Raw genomic sequence first — 14486 nt, 5'->3', positions numbered from 1 at the left:
TAAATTAAGGGTGCAATCCTGTTCAGATAGATGGCCTCCTCTGAACTCAGAAGCGACCACCTATCCAATGCAGGGCAGGAGAAGCATAGAGGGGATCGTTCCCTCCACACTTGTCCTGCCCTGCATTTCAGCTAGACAGCTGACTGTGGCTGTCTAGCCGCGGGAGGGCAGAGCGGGGGAGAAGGCTGCTGTATCTGAACTGGATGTGTCATACAGGCATTTCTGCCCTCCCCACCCTTGAACGCCCTCTGGGATCTCCCCTTTTCGGTCACTCCACCCTCCTCTTGAGAGTACAGAGCATGGGGCTCTTCCATGCTTCCTCTGATGCAGTGCGGAAGTGGGAGGAGATTGGTTCTCCGGGAAGCATGGGCTCCAAGGTCGGTTCCCAGAAAACCAGATATCCTATGGCCTTCGAGCTGCTCTCTAGCAGCCATAGGATTGCTCCCTAAGCTTCATGAAATTGGCTGTAAAATACTATATTCAATAATGCTGGGTACTACTAGAAGAAGGAAATACTGTATACCATATTGTCTGGAATACGTTATTCTTTTATGGAATGTATATGTGTGTGTATTCTCTAACCTAGGTATATTTATTTGCCCCATTTCATTATATTTTATTGACTTATCTGACAGCTGCGATGGTACTGCTGCATTTACATACATTTACTTCAAGATGTAGTTTCTTCTTCTGCCTCTCCCCATCAACATCGCTATGATAATATTTTTGTGCTTTTGCCCAGATTTAATTTTCAAGCTTATGTGAATCCAGGTACATTGCCAATGTCAAATTATCCCCCTTTGTTAAATGCATCTCACTAAAAACATTCTTTTGGCTTATCTAATTGTTGCCCAGGATCTAAATTACATGGTGAAGAGGTGGAATCTTTGTTATGCCTTGGAAGCCTTAATGATGACATATCAAAAAAAGCAGCATATATTTTTCATCCATGATTTTCTTGACAGTAGATGTACATGCCAAATAACATAACTCATTTTTTTTATATATTCACCGTGCAACTTTGTGATACGGAATAGTTTTACTTGAATGCTCTTATGGCCCTCTCATTGGTTGCACATTTTACCCTTCAAACAAGTGTTAAGAGTTTTTCTTATTGATTCTCAGACTAAGCATTTTCATTTTTTTGTTTCCATACTTTGACCTGTAACCCTAGCATCCATTAGGATACTGAAGCAGCAAGGTGTAGACACATTGACTACAAAGGAATAGGATGAAAATGACACTGACTCCAGCTAGGGATGCATTAATAGACTTGAATTCAAACATAGAAAAGGCTTTTTTTTTTTTCCTGCTGGGAAGAGAAGTCCTCAAGAGAGTCATCTCAGTCTGAAAAACATGATATGAAAATCAATAAAGGCCCTATTGTGCTAGTGATGTGTCCGGGAAGTGTCATTTTATATCTTGCTAGTGGATATCTGAAGGAAGTTAAAGCTACTTTGCTGATAATAATTGGATAAATCCTATTTCAACAGTGTCTATTTTGCTGTTCAGTAGAAAAGTGAAACACACACACACTCCCGACTTGTGCAGGGTTCATGCTGAAACCGGATCCTACCCAACTTAATGAATATGATTGCCATTAGATTGGTTCATTAGTAGGATAATATTTATTTTTCCAGAATTGATTTACAACTCTACTCTTTGAATAAAAGGCTATGTAATACAGGAAATAAAATATATTGGTCCTGGACTCCTAGTGCACTAAATTACAAGTTTTGTTTCTGGTACGCGGAATGAAAGATGTCTAAATTCAGATCTTTAGTCTGCTAAAGATCTTGAGAATCAAAACAAGATGAAATTCAACATTTAAACATGATTATTTGTTTTATCTGCTTACAAAGTGTGTATGCCACCCTTTATTCAAATAAATAAATAAATAAATAAATAAATAAATAAATAAATAATCACTCAATCAATCACAGGGCAGTTTACTTAAACATTCAGGAAAAAAGAAAGATCTGAATTCAAACATAGGAACAATTAAAAAAAAAATCCAGCAACAAACACAAAACACTAATTAAAACAGTAGACTAAGGTCTAAATGTTGTTTTTGTTCAGTCATTAAGTCGTGTCCGACTCTTCGTGACCCCATGGACCATAGCATGCCAGGCCTTCCTGTCCTCCTCTGTCTCCTGGAGTGTGCTCAAGACAGTTCATATTCATTGCATAGGTCTAAATGTATGGGAGAATAAAAAGAATTTTGCCTGGGGTCTAAAGGGAAACAGAGTAGCAACCAGGTGGGCTTCTCTGAGGAGGGATTCCACAAGTGGGATGACACACCCCAAAGTGCCCTCTTCCTGGTCACTGCCTACCTCACCTCAGAAGGTGATGCTTGGGGATCTAAAGATGAGCATCTTTACATCAGTCTTTCCCAACCTGGTGCTCTCCTTATGTTTTGGACCAACTCCCATCAGACTAATCCAAAATGGCTAATGGTCAGGAATCACAGGAATTGTGGTCCAAAAAGCATCTGGAGGGCATCAGGTTGGTGAAGGCTGCTGTAGATGATTTTAACATTTCTGCAACCTGATATAGAACTTATAGCTAGGACCCAAGGAATTTAAGGCCCTAAAGGTCAACATCAGCACCTTAAATTGGGATCAGAAACAAACTGGTGGCCCATGAAGTTCTTTTTCTCTGTTATTGGTTAGGTAGTTATTGTCAGCCATTAAGTGGTTGCTGCCTGATTGCCAACACTAAAATCTCCTCATCCCTGTTTTCTCTTTGCAAAGATGTTGTAGGGTCATATCCTAACAGAGTGTGAGTCCTCTGGACAGGGCCGCTGTGTGGGGATTTTTGCCTATTGGTTATCACTGATTGTTCTGATCAGCCATTATTTCCCTTCCTCCCTCCCTTCCACCCTTCCACCCTTCCTCCCCTCCCCTCCCCTCCCCTCCCCTCCCCTCCCCTCCCCCTCTTTCTCTAACTAAAGACTCACTCTGTTCTGAGTTAAGCACTTCTAAATCCCATTGACTTCAGTGGGAGAGAGCTATGCACACACTTAAATAAACTTTCAGCTTTCACAGTTTGCATCACGATGTCAAAATGATTTGATCTCAAATTTTATCCTTTAAATATCAGAATTTAAAAATTGTATTAAAATTCAGTGAACGAATGAAGTTAATACAACATTTCATTTACTGAATTCTGTTGCAAGCTATCTATCTACTCTCCAATATGGACTGCTTCTGAATATCAGATGTCAAATATAGATTAATGTTGTCTACTACATGTCAGGATAGGTACTGATAAATACTGACTGCTGCTGCATGCCACCTCTCAGATGCTGTCAGAAGTAGAGTGATGTTGTATAATCTTTGGATGTGAAGTGCTGATATTTGTGGATGAAAAAATAACTTATTGTTGTACATTGCATTGAATAATAAATTTCTGAGTGGGAATTAAAAAAAAAAATATTTTCCTATCCAGTAAATAATAGGAGATGGTTGACCACTAAAATCTTTGAAGAGATTTTTGAGGTGGAAGAATCCATTTCAGCTCTGAGATAGCTCCATTAGGGAATATGTTCAGAATAATATGAAGAGGGAATTGGGAAACTGAAAGGGGAGGAAAGGGGGACAGAAAGGGGGATGAAAGAGGAGGGAGGTGTTTACTGTTTACAGTGTATTGAAAAATGAAAAGGAAATCTAATATACTGTTAATAACATGAGAGAGAGAGAGAGAGAGAGAGAGAGAGGACATTTCTTCCCACACCTTTCATCAAAGTAGTTCTTCAGGGCAGTTCACATCTAATAATAAATACCATCCCATTTTGATTGTGTGTTGAAGCAGCCACAGCAACAGTTGGGCTTTCTAGCTGCTGGGAGCAGCTATTACCTCAAACAAACAAACAAACAAACAAATTTTAAGGCAGTCCTCAAACCACCTTATGAAATTTGCTGAAGCAGAGATTCCAAGAGGGAACTATGTTTCAATATGCATATTAGTCTGGGACTGGGAGATGTAGATCAGGTGAGCTTGCTTCAGAATATGGACCCAACAAATCCCTTGAGGTTCACTTCTCAGGACATAGTTGTATGAATGAGGCAAGGAGATTTATTTTATTTCATTGACAACAAAAATCTCCTTCTGTTTTTATTTCTCAGTGGAAGCTGCTACAGTACATTTCCATACAAGGCAGAAAAGGTAATATTTCTTAAAACAAAACTTTATTTTTTTTTAAACTTTGGTGTTCAAAAAGACTGCAGGAGAGAGAAAAGAGATAAATGGGTGTAGTATAATATGTTTTATAGTGCATCCCTCTCACCTTTGTTGTAGAGACAGGTAATAATTCTTTGTGAGTTATTTCATACATATGTTGTGTATCTATTCACTGTATCTTTCTGCTGATTTTATCACTGGGATCTCTGTTAGTCTGATAAAATGGAGAGGTTACCAACCATTGTGTCGCAGGATACCTCCTTTTCTTATTAACTCTTCTGCACATCTCATCTCTGTTTAACATGAATTCATTGGAACAAATGTCCGCCAAAGTTAACATCACCTATTCATATTCAAGTGCTGTAATTTAATGAATGTTTTCGACATCCTCATTAATCTGAATAATGCATTTTATTAAAATTAGATTCTAAATTCAGAGCTTTCCCTGTAACTGTAGTTCCTTCTTTGTCATTTCACCTTGTTCTCTGGAGAAAAATACCTAGAGGAACAGTAGACATAGCACTACATTAAAAAGATACTTACCAAAATGGTCTTCAATTTGAAAACTCTACGATCTGACTTTTTGAACTTATATTCCTTTGAAGGCAGATTAGGCAGGTCACATTTGCTGAAAGCAGAACTTTGAGATGGTGCATTTAATTTTAAATGGGGAAAATATACTATTTTCTAAGCATGTGTAGGCATAGAGTTAGATCTAGACTTAGTCATACCTAATGTAGACCCATACTGAGAGCAGACTTAAGTCTCATTGATTTCAGTGGGTCTTTTCTAAGTATTATTTATTACTTTATTTATTTATGGGATTTATATACCACTGAATATAATAAAATCTCACAGCGGTTCACAAAATTAACATGCAATATTAAAAACACAACATTAAAACACAGCATTAAAAACACTTCCAACTACAGTAAAAAAAAAAAATAATAATCAAGGAGCAGTAAAATGGAGTGGCATAATTAATTTACAGCCCAGGGAAAGCCTGGGTGAACAAGTGTGTTTTCAGGAGGCATTTAATATATGTCATATTTTCTGCCTCCCTAACTGAGGGAGCGTTTTCCAGATGGTGGCTGCTGCTACAGAGAAGGCCGACTGTCTGGGTACTTCATGGTGACATTCCATTCATTCTGGAATGACCAGCAAGGCCTCCTCTGCTGAAATTAAAGGTCTCCTGGGTATGTATAAGGGAAGGTGGTCTGCTAGGTATCCTGGTCTTAAGTATGACTGTATCTGATCCAATCCATTGTATCCCTATGTCTAAGGGCACTTCACAGATCAGAAAACACATGCACGCATGTAACTTATATGGGAAGATGCCACAATGAGAGGATTGGGGTATGTAACATCCCTGGAATGTAGATTGGAATAACGTAATGTTAATTTTTTAGTGTGCATAATAAGGCTATATGATAAAAATGTCAACAATTATAGCAGCACTGGAAAAAAAAATTCCTCAGAATATGGGCTTCCCCACAAAATTCCCATCTCTCTCTGGACTACCTAACATCAGTATTTCACAGGTTCCTGTACTGAGGCATAAGATAGAGTGTAAGGTTTCTAACCCAGGAAAGGTGCCTTTTTGCTCCCATGCTATTGGGCTGGTGTGTAGGGATGGGTGAGAATTTTGTTTTGATGAATTGGTTTTGATAAGAATTTGCCAAAATTCGTGAAGTTCTTCATATTAGGGACAAGAAGAACTTGAGATTTAATTAATTCAACCAAAGAAACCAAAATTGACAGATTCATCCATCCAGGTCCAGGGCTTTGAGTCCTCAGCTCTTAAAAATCTGGGCTTCAATCCTGGAGTATTCAACCATGTTAGTGCTGAACAATGGTCCACATCATTTTTCTGATGGGTTACCTTTACCTGGTCATCTTTACCAGGCAAATGGCAGGCCAGTACATTGTCATGGTCCTCTCCATGAGGTGAATAGCTGTAGCTATTGAATTTGGGCTGGTGCAGATGGGTGAGAATTTCATTTCCGTTTGTTTTTGTTAAGAATTAACCAACATTAACAAAGTTCTTCATATGTGAGAGAGAAAGAACCTGAGGTTTAAAAAATGTGAATGGGAGAGAAAGTAAAACTGTTAGATTTGCCTGTCCTTACTGGTGCATGCCTGTGGTTTCCAATTTTAGTACTGGGTTGCAATAGCAAACAAACAAACATAAATTAAAAAAAATCATAGACATCTCTTACACCTTTTGCATGAGAGGGCCTTTTTGGTGATGGCACCCAGTTTTAGAATACTGTCCCCAGAGATGCTTACCTGGTGCCTTTTCAGTGCCAGGTGAAGACTTTTTATTTTTATTTTCCAAGGCTTTTCAGTTCTTCCACATTTGGTTTTTTTTAAAAATATTTATTATTTATTTTTACAGTGCTGACAAAAGTGTACAAAAGTATACAAACAAATAATTGGACCAAGTATTATCAACAATTTCACAATAGAAGATATAAACAAATTTACCAACAAAACCAACAAATATTACAAGTTTTCCAGTTGCACATTCTCTTGATTCTTGTTGTACCGATACATTACAAATAAGGACCACTTTTCTATAAATCTATTATTTTGTTGTCTTCCCTCCCTAACTCTTACTATGTTAGTTAACTTAACCATATATATTATTTCCCATAATTTAATAATCTGATCATCAACTGTTGAGGCTTTTGTTTTTTTCCAGTTTGCAGATATCAGCAGTCTGGAGGCTGCTTGTAAATGCACTGTCATCCCTGTGACATCAGATAGAACGACTTCCTTTATTTAACTGAAGAGATTGGATCCAGTTGGATCCAATTGGATCTATTGGATCCAGTTGTAGCCTATATTCTGATATGATTTCAGTTTCATCTATTATCTTTAGCCAACAGTCCTTAATTATTGCGCAAAACCAGAAAATATGGGCCATATTTGCATTAGGCATTTTACATTTCCAGCACCTGTTACCAACCTTATGATAAATACAGTTAAGCATTGCAGGTGTTTAATACCAGTGGAAGATAAATTTACTGGAATCAGAAAAGTTACTCTGGTTTCTCTTCAGAACCATCTTTCCCCTTCCACTTTGTTTTTAAATGTGTGCTATTGAGATTTTAGATCATTCCCTGCTGCTGATTTTTACTCTAGTATTATTTTTTTAAAAAAAACTTTTAAAGGTTTTGTATTATGTTTTATCATGTTGTATTTTAGGATTTTAATTTTTGTGAACCATCCAGAGAGCTTTGGCTATTGGGTGATATAAAAATGCAATCAATCAATCCATCAATCAATGATTTATAGCTTGTTCTTGTATAAATTGATAATTGGATAGTTTATATCTAATATGAAAAGAACTTCCCAGTATAAATAGATAAACCTCTGCTTTCTGGATGCATGCCCACTTCCTTGTATAACACTTTGTTAAAATAACCCATTGTTAAAATGGCACACAGGTTTTTAGATAAATGAGGATGAATGTGCTTCTAAAATGACAATCCTCACATGTGAACCAGGATTATGTTTTGCTTTATGTTTTTGAGAGTACAGTGGGCAATGTTAAAAGCAAGCTAGAGATTACATAAATGACAAAAAATGAATGCAATTATATGAAACAAACACTTGATGGTTGATCAGGCTAGCAGTGCAAAAATGAGATCTTTAAATGTAATCAATATAAGGACTACTTTTGTGTGTTTTTCAGAACACCCTATATGTATGTTAATTTAAATTATTTCATTTTAAAAATAATAGGGTAAATAAGCAATTTTTTTCTCACGAAAAGCCCGGGGGCAGGAGGAAGGCTCAGGTAATGTGTTTGGAAGAAAATATTTGTTGTCTAAAATCTGCATGCAACAGTTCCCCATCCTCTTTTCAACCCATTGTATGCACATGTTTTAGTGGGTTGATATAAGGGTGGGAGATTCAGTGATGCTCAAGCTCACTGAAGTTCTGCAAGTTCCACTTCAAAGCTTGATCTGCCCCATTTCTGTTCACAATTGAGAGCTTTTTGTTTGTTTCTTTGTTTCCACAGAAAAAGTATGCATTTGTTCACACATTCTTTTAAAGTGCGCACCCAAATGCATACATTCCTACCATTGACTAAAGCATGAAAATGTGCATTTTTCCATAGAATTTTATCTTCGCTGCAGTGTCACGCTGTATACTGCTCTTAGTCTCCCATAGAAGTTCCATTAAGTATTACATGTCAGTGAATATACTGAAGTGAACTAATGCTCAATATAAAAAGAAACAGGAAATGGTGTATAGAATTCCTAGTTGTTTCGGATAAAGATTCTAACCAGAACTTTAAATAACATGCTGGGGTTCTCTTTGTCTGTCTCAGCTACTTTAACTCCCTCAACTGTACCATACTTGGAAGTAAACAGACATTACATTAGTTTTAACATCTGTCTTAGTTAATTTACTGCACACATAAGATTTGTGCTAGATAATAATTCACTCTTGATAGCTGTAGCATTTACACTATAGTGCCTTTATAGCCAATTGCTTGATTTAATTCATTTTGAAACAACTGTGCAACACACATATGACACATTGGTAACTGAGTCTCTGTTGAGTAAACAGAAAATTAGAGGAACAATGGGCCAGTTTATGTTCTATGGAATCTAAGTGCAGTAAGCAGGACTCACTACAAATAATACAATTTAAATGTAAAGGCTGGTCCACATGCCAAGGATGCCATGTGGTGGCAGCTTTATACTGCTGCAGATGGTGTTTCACTGAGTAAGAAACCTGTGCACAGCACAAAAGCCCATACACAGTGCCCCTGAAAGCTCATTTGCCTGTGTGAAAACCCATGTGCTGCAAAGCCAAGGATAAGGTGATGTCAGGGTAAATGGCCCCTTTCAGCCCTTGTGTGAGCTGACTGAAATGCCCTACCCCCGCATCTGGCTCTCAGGCCCCTTAGCCAATCCAACAAAACTTTGTTATTGCCAAATCGGACAGGCCCTGTCTATAAGGCTCCACCCGTATCCTAATAATTTGCAGATTAGAGATGATCCCATCGCTATTCTGATTTATAGCCCAATACCATCTCCTGGTTCACTTTCCGATGGGCCCTTTCCATGGCCCAGTGTGCCCGTGTTTGGGGGCTTGGCTGATGTGGCATGCAGTGGGAGCACCCTCCCCACTCTGTTCCGTCAGCGTGAGGTGCATGTCCCCCCGCAGGTTTTGGTGCTGCATCTAGGGGAGAATGACCTGGTTGTGTGAAGGCAAGGACCTCATCCTGTAGGCCTTGGCCAATTCTGAGTTATCCGGCACCGTGAGCTGGGGATAACGATAATTTGTTCTTGTGTGTTCCAAAGAATGAAGTGCAGAATGTTCTGACCCAGAAGGCCATGGGAAGAGCCCGTCAGAAAGTGAACTGGGAAATAGCTTTGGGGCTATTCAAGCACGGTGATGGGATCATCACTCACCAAGAAATCATCTGGACAAGGAGGGAGCTTTACAGATAGGATGGTGTGCACCTGTCTGATGCTGGGAACGACATGTTTTTGTCAGATCTGCAAAGGGGCCTGCGGAAAGTTCTTCAGCGCAGGTGGGGGGAGTTTGACAAGCAATAGGCTTGTCCCTCCAGGTGGCAGCTAGGACGGGCAAGGGGGAATGAGCTTAGGGATGGTGAACATTCAGAGGCACTGTTGTGGTGACAGGTGACACCTGAGGCCTCCTGAATGGGTTTTGTGGCTCGGCAGGGGGTGTTGCCTGTGAGACCGACTCACCTCACTCACCCAGGAGCTTTGCGGCCCAGGAGGGGGTGACAGGGGAGGGTCTACCTCCCCCATCAGGGGCAGTCCAGAGGGGCGGCGATGCTGTCACGCCACTCCTCAGGCTGTGTATGTTTTCCCTCATTATAGTGCCAGTTAGCAGCTTGGTGCACGTCCTATGCTTTCCCCTTTGCAGATATTTCAATACATGTGGCTCACTTTCAATTCAAGCCCTTGCGTCCATCTCTTTATTACCCCTCTCTGCTCACAATATCTCGATGGGGTTTGTGTGGGGGGGTGTCAGAAAACTGGGAGGGAAAGAGTGGGTGGAATGGATGCATCTGTCAATTTCAGTTTCTCTCAGTTTCTTATTTTTCCAAACTTAACTTTGATCCAAAACTTTGGGATTTTTTTTTTTAACTTTGCTTAAAAATTCATGTTTTGTTGTGTACATTTCTCAAAATACACGCATTTCTGTATTCAACTTTGTCTTGGATACACATTGTTTTGCAAGCACTTTACCTAATATAATGCATTTTAAACCTTTTTTGTTTTGTTTTACTAATATATACATTTTTGTGTACACTTTTCCTTAACACATGCATTTTGGTATGCATTTTTTTTTTAAAAATGAGCTCTATTGAAAAATTTGGAGAAGTATTTCAGGTCCCACTTGATAACTTAAAAAACAACAACATATAACAACATGGCAGCTAGAATTTTTAGGATTCTAAGGGCACAATCTTATGGGGGTATGTGGCCACCTCTGAACTCAGAGGTGACCACCTATCCAATGCAGGGCAGAAGCAGCATGGAGGGGATCATCCCCTCCACACTTCAGCCATCCTGCATTCGTGACTAGACAGCCAATTTCGGCTGTCTAGCCGTGGGAAGTCAGAGCAGGAGGGGCAGACTCTGGATGATGCCTAGGAAGCATCAGAATGGCTCTTCCGCCCTTCCCACCATGGCCCACCCCCAGGAATGCCCCATTTTTGCTGGTCCGTGGTCCTCTTACAAGCGTGTTAAATTTCTATAACACCCCTTTCTTCCAGACATTGATAAGTTGCCTTAGAATGCATATTCCTGACTAAAAATTCCTCCTTTTTCTGCTTGCTGGGCCACACTTTAAAAAAAGTCTGTGATTATGCCAAACATTCAACAGCAACTTTCCCATAATTTCTTCCTGTAAAGGTCACCCATTATAAAATAATGGTCATAATCCTTACTCCACATTGGCTGGTTATGTGGTGTACCTCATAGGCCTTCTTTCAATCATATGCATTTTCACGCTGAAGTCACAATTAGTGTAATGGGTCTTGCACCCTTGACTGTGCATAGCGTTACAATGGTACAGGGCATAGTTTTGTTTCTTGTTTTGAACAGAACTATCAGCTCATATTGTTTTGTATTAATATTGTACTCTGTTCCAGGCTTCTGACAAAAACAAGTTGAGGAACCAGCTCAGAACTTGGTTCTGGAATACTTCCTGGCAGTGGTTACTATGCCTCTGAAAGCTCTGCGTGCATAGTTCTTCTAGAAGTAGTGAATAGGGGATGGGGTGGCTGTAAGGGGAGAAGGAGGTCATACACTTTTTCTCCCAGCAATTTTAACTATTTAATGAAAAATAGTAGATTTTTTAACAATTTTCTCACCAACATTTCCTTTAAAAATTGCCAGTTTGTTAGAGATAAACAACATACATTTAAACATGAAAATACTCGGCCCAGTAATGGAGGGGACGCTGCTCTCCACACCCACTTTTTAACATTAGGTCTGAAATATTTTTAATTACCTTTTGAAGAAAGATTAAACATACTAATAATTATTTATTAGGTACAAATATTTCAATATTTACTTTTTAATTATGTAGGTCTTTATATGTATACTACAGTTATCCGAGAAGCTGTGACTTTTTAAATGGGATTTATAGTCTTTTAATTATATATAATTTCAAAACGATTGTATTGTTTGTGTGTGACAGCCCCCCCACCTGAAAATCCCATTGCCCCGGGCCTTCAGATTCTTCTGGGTGGCCCTGTTGCTATGACCTCAGAAGGAGTACTCCAATATCCAATCACTCCCCACTCTCCCATCCCCTCTCAGAAAGGACCATGCTAGCTGCTTCCTGAGCTTGCAAAAGAGGCATTGGGGAGGTCAGAAAGAGGGTGTTCCAGTGGACGGAGAGGGGAGAGGAGAGGCTAGTATATGGGGAATCCTATGGTGTCTCCAGCCCCAGTCCCAGTCTGGGTGAAAGAAATGTCAGGTGGAAAAATGCTAATGTGGTGATCAGCCTCTGCAAAAGTCAGGCAACACTGAGTGAACAATCGTCTTCCTTGAAAAACATCCCATTCAGATCCCCTTTGTTCAGGGGCGTCAGTCCTCTTCCCTCCCACCCCTAGGATTGCTTAAACAATCAGTTCTGATTATTCTCTAATAAGTTCTGTTGATCCTCTAATATGCTCTGGTGTTTGTTTATTGTTATGTTAGAAAAATTTGTACTTAGTAAATGGTCTTGATACAGTACGATCGAGACATGAAGGAAAAGGGATGTGTCCATCTTCCATATGATTTTACCTCTAAAAAGAGTTTGTGTTCATTAAAAACACACACACCTTAGAATTGTCTGTAGAAATATACACAAGTAACGCACAAAGAAGTTGCCAGAAGAAAAAAAAGGTAAGTACAAATTGAAGGAACTCATGCTGACATTACACTCCAATATAACTTTATTTAGAAGGTTTTATTCACTTTTAGCACAGCACAATACAAGGAAAGCAGTATTATAGGGGGGGAAATACAGTGCAATCATATTGAGTGAAAAAATGTGATTATGACTTCTTTAAGTTTAAACCAATGCACTCTTAAGAAGTATTTAGGAAACATTAATTTATAGGCCCTGCCCAGGTGCCCCTGCCATCTGATATATGCACACTGGCATGGATGATGCAGTCTGGGTTCATATTTTCTAACATCCAGTTATAGCAGGCATAAAAGTGGATCTAGCAAATGGAAGCCATATACACAAAGCAACACTTTTAAAGCCAATATGAAGAAGCACTTAGGTTTAGTCAGGGGACAACTTTCAGGTGCTTGTATGAAGACAAAGCAAAGGGGTCATTTTAAAAACATTTTCTGGGTTAGAAGTAAATGGCACAATATGATTAAAGAGGGAAAATCTCTGATGGACAAAGTAGATATAGCTCATTCTCTCAGGAACTGTTACATAAAGCACAGGGCTCCAACTTCTTGTCAGAGGGTAGGGTTGTTGTTCTTGTTTTTTTACAAGTTCCTGTAAACCTTCTGTGTCTTTTGGAAACAGTCAGTCTTACTTTTTGAAAGTTTCATTAAGTGGTTGGTGGTATGGAGTCATCATAGAGGCTCTACACCAGCCTAAAATCTTGCATTTAAAATGCGGATTTCTGCCTCTGTTTTAAATGCAGGATCACGACGACTCCTTTTTTCACATGCTTCCTTTTCCCCGACCCCCTTCCCCCTCCTTCTCCCCATATCTGAGTTTTCCATACCTTTCATTGATCTCGCTCCTCTTCTTGTTGCTTTTACTCTTTGCACAGAGAAAACTGAAGCGGAACACAATGGGGTAATTTGACAGCTCATTATCTGCAATCTATTTAAAAATGGAACAGAGGGCATTTAGTGCAGGAGATGCCTTGAATGATCATGGCGTCATGTAAAGAGCCCGGAAACTTCCGTGAAGGAGGAATCTCAATCGCAAGATAAAAGCTCCATGTGAAGGAGTCCAGAGTCAGACGAGCAGACCAAGCAGCCATTCTGTGAGCCAGCACCATCTTTTCCCAAGCACAATATGAACAGGACCTCTTAAAAAGTCACAGATGAAACTAAACACCAATAAAACAGTTTGGTGAATGATAAAACAAACTGCTCGGAGGTTCCCCCTAAATCTCAATCCAAATTGGAACAGCCTCAGACTAGCAGAATATCTAATTAATTTGTTTTCTGGAGAAATTATTATTTCAAGCTAGGTTCTCCGGATGTCCTGCTTTACAGAGGACAGTCCTCATTTGAAGGTGTCCTCTGTTTGAAGGGCTATCTGATCCCAGTCCAGTCAAAAGATAAGAACCATAAGAAGGGAGAGCAGCAGAGGCCTTGAAGTTGCTCACCAACAGTTAGCACCTGTGCAGCAGACTGAGCAGGCACACAGGTCACCCGATCAGTCCTCCCCCCACTAGGGTGAGATGTGTTGTATTTCTATTTAAATTATAGTTAATAGTTTCTAAATGTGTGTCTATACATAAAGTTAGTACAAGCAAATTGGTTTTATCTTTTGCCCTCTTTTTTAAATGGTTCATCCCCCCTTTTTTTGGCAATGCGTAAGTGGCCACCCTAGCTGGCTCCCGTATCATTCTGTCACATTTTGGAGATCATAATCAGAGGCCCTGCCCAGGTGCCCCTGCCACCAGAGATTAGATGGGTGGTAACCACAGATGCAGGGCCTCGTTAGCAATAGCATCCTAGCTGTGCAAAAACCTCCCCGTCCCCGGGCCTCTCTCCGGAGCACCATCCTTAGTAAGTTTTAGGTACCAGGTTATAACTTGAGTGGGT

This window comes from Heloderma suspectum, chromosome 3 (genome assembly GCF_057233095.1).
Source record: "Heloderma suspectum isolate Gila_16-S chromosome 3, 16-S_ref, whole genome shotgun sequence".
NCBI lineage: Eukaryota > Metazoa > Chordata > Lepidosauria > Squamata > Helodermatidae > Heloderma > Heloderma suspectum.
Note: the sequence above shows the minus strand (reverse complement) of the source record.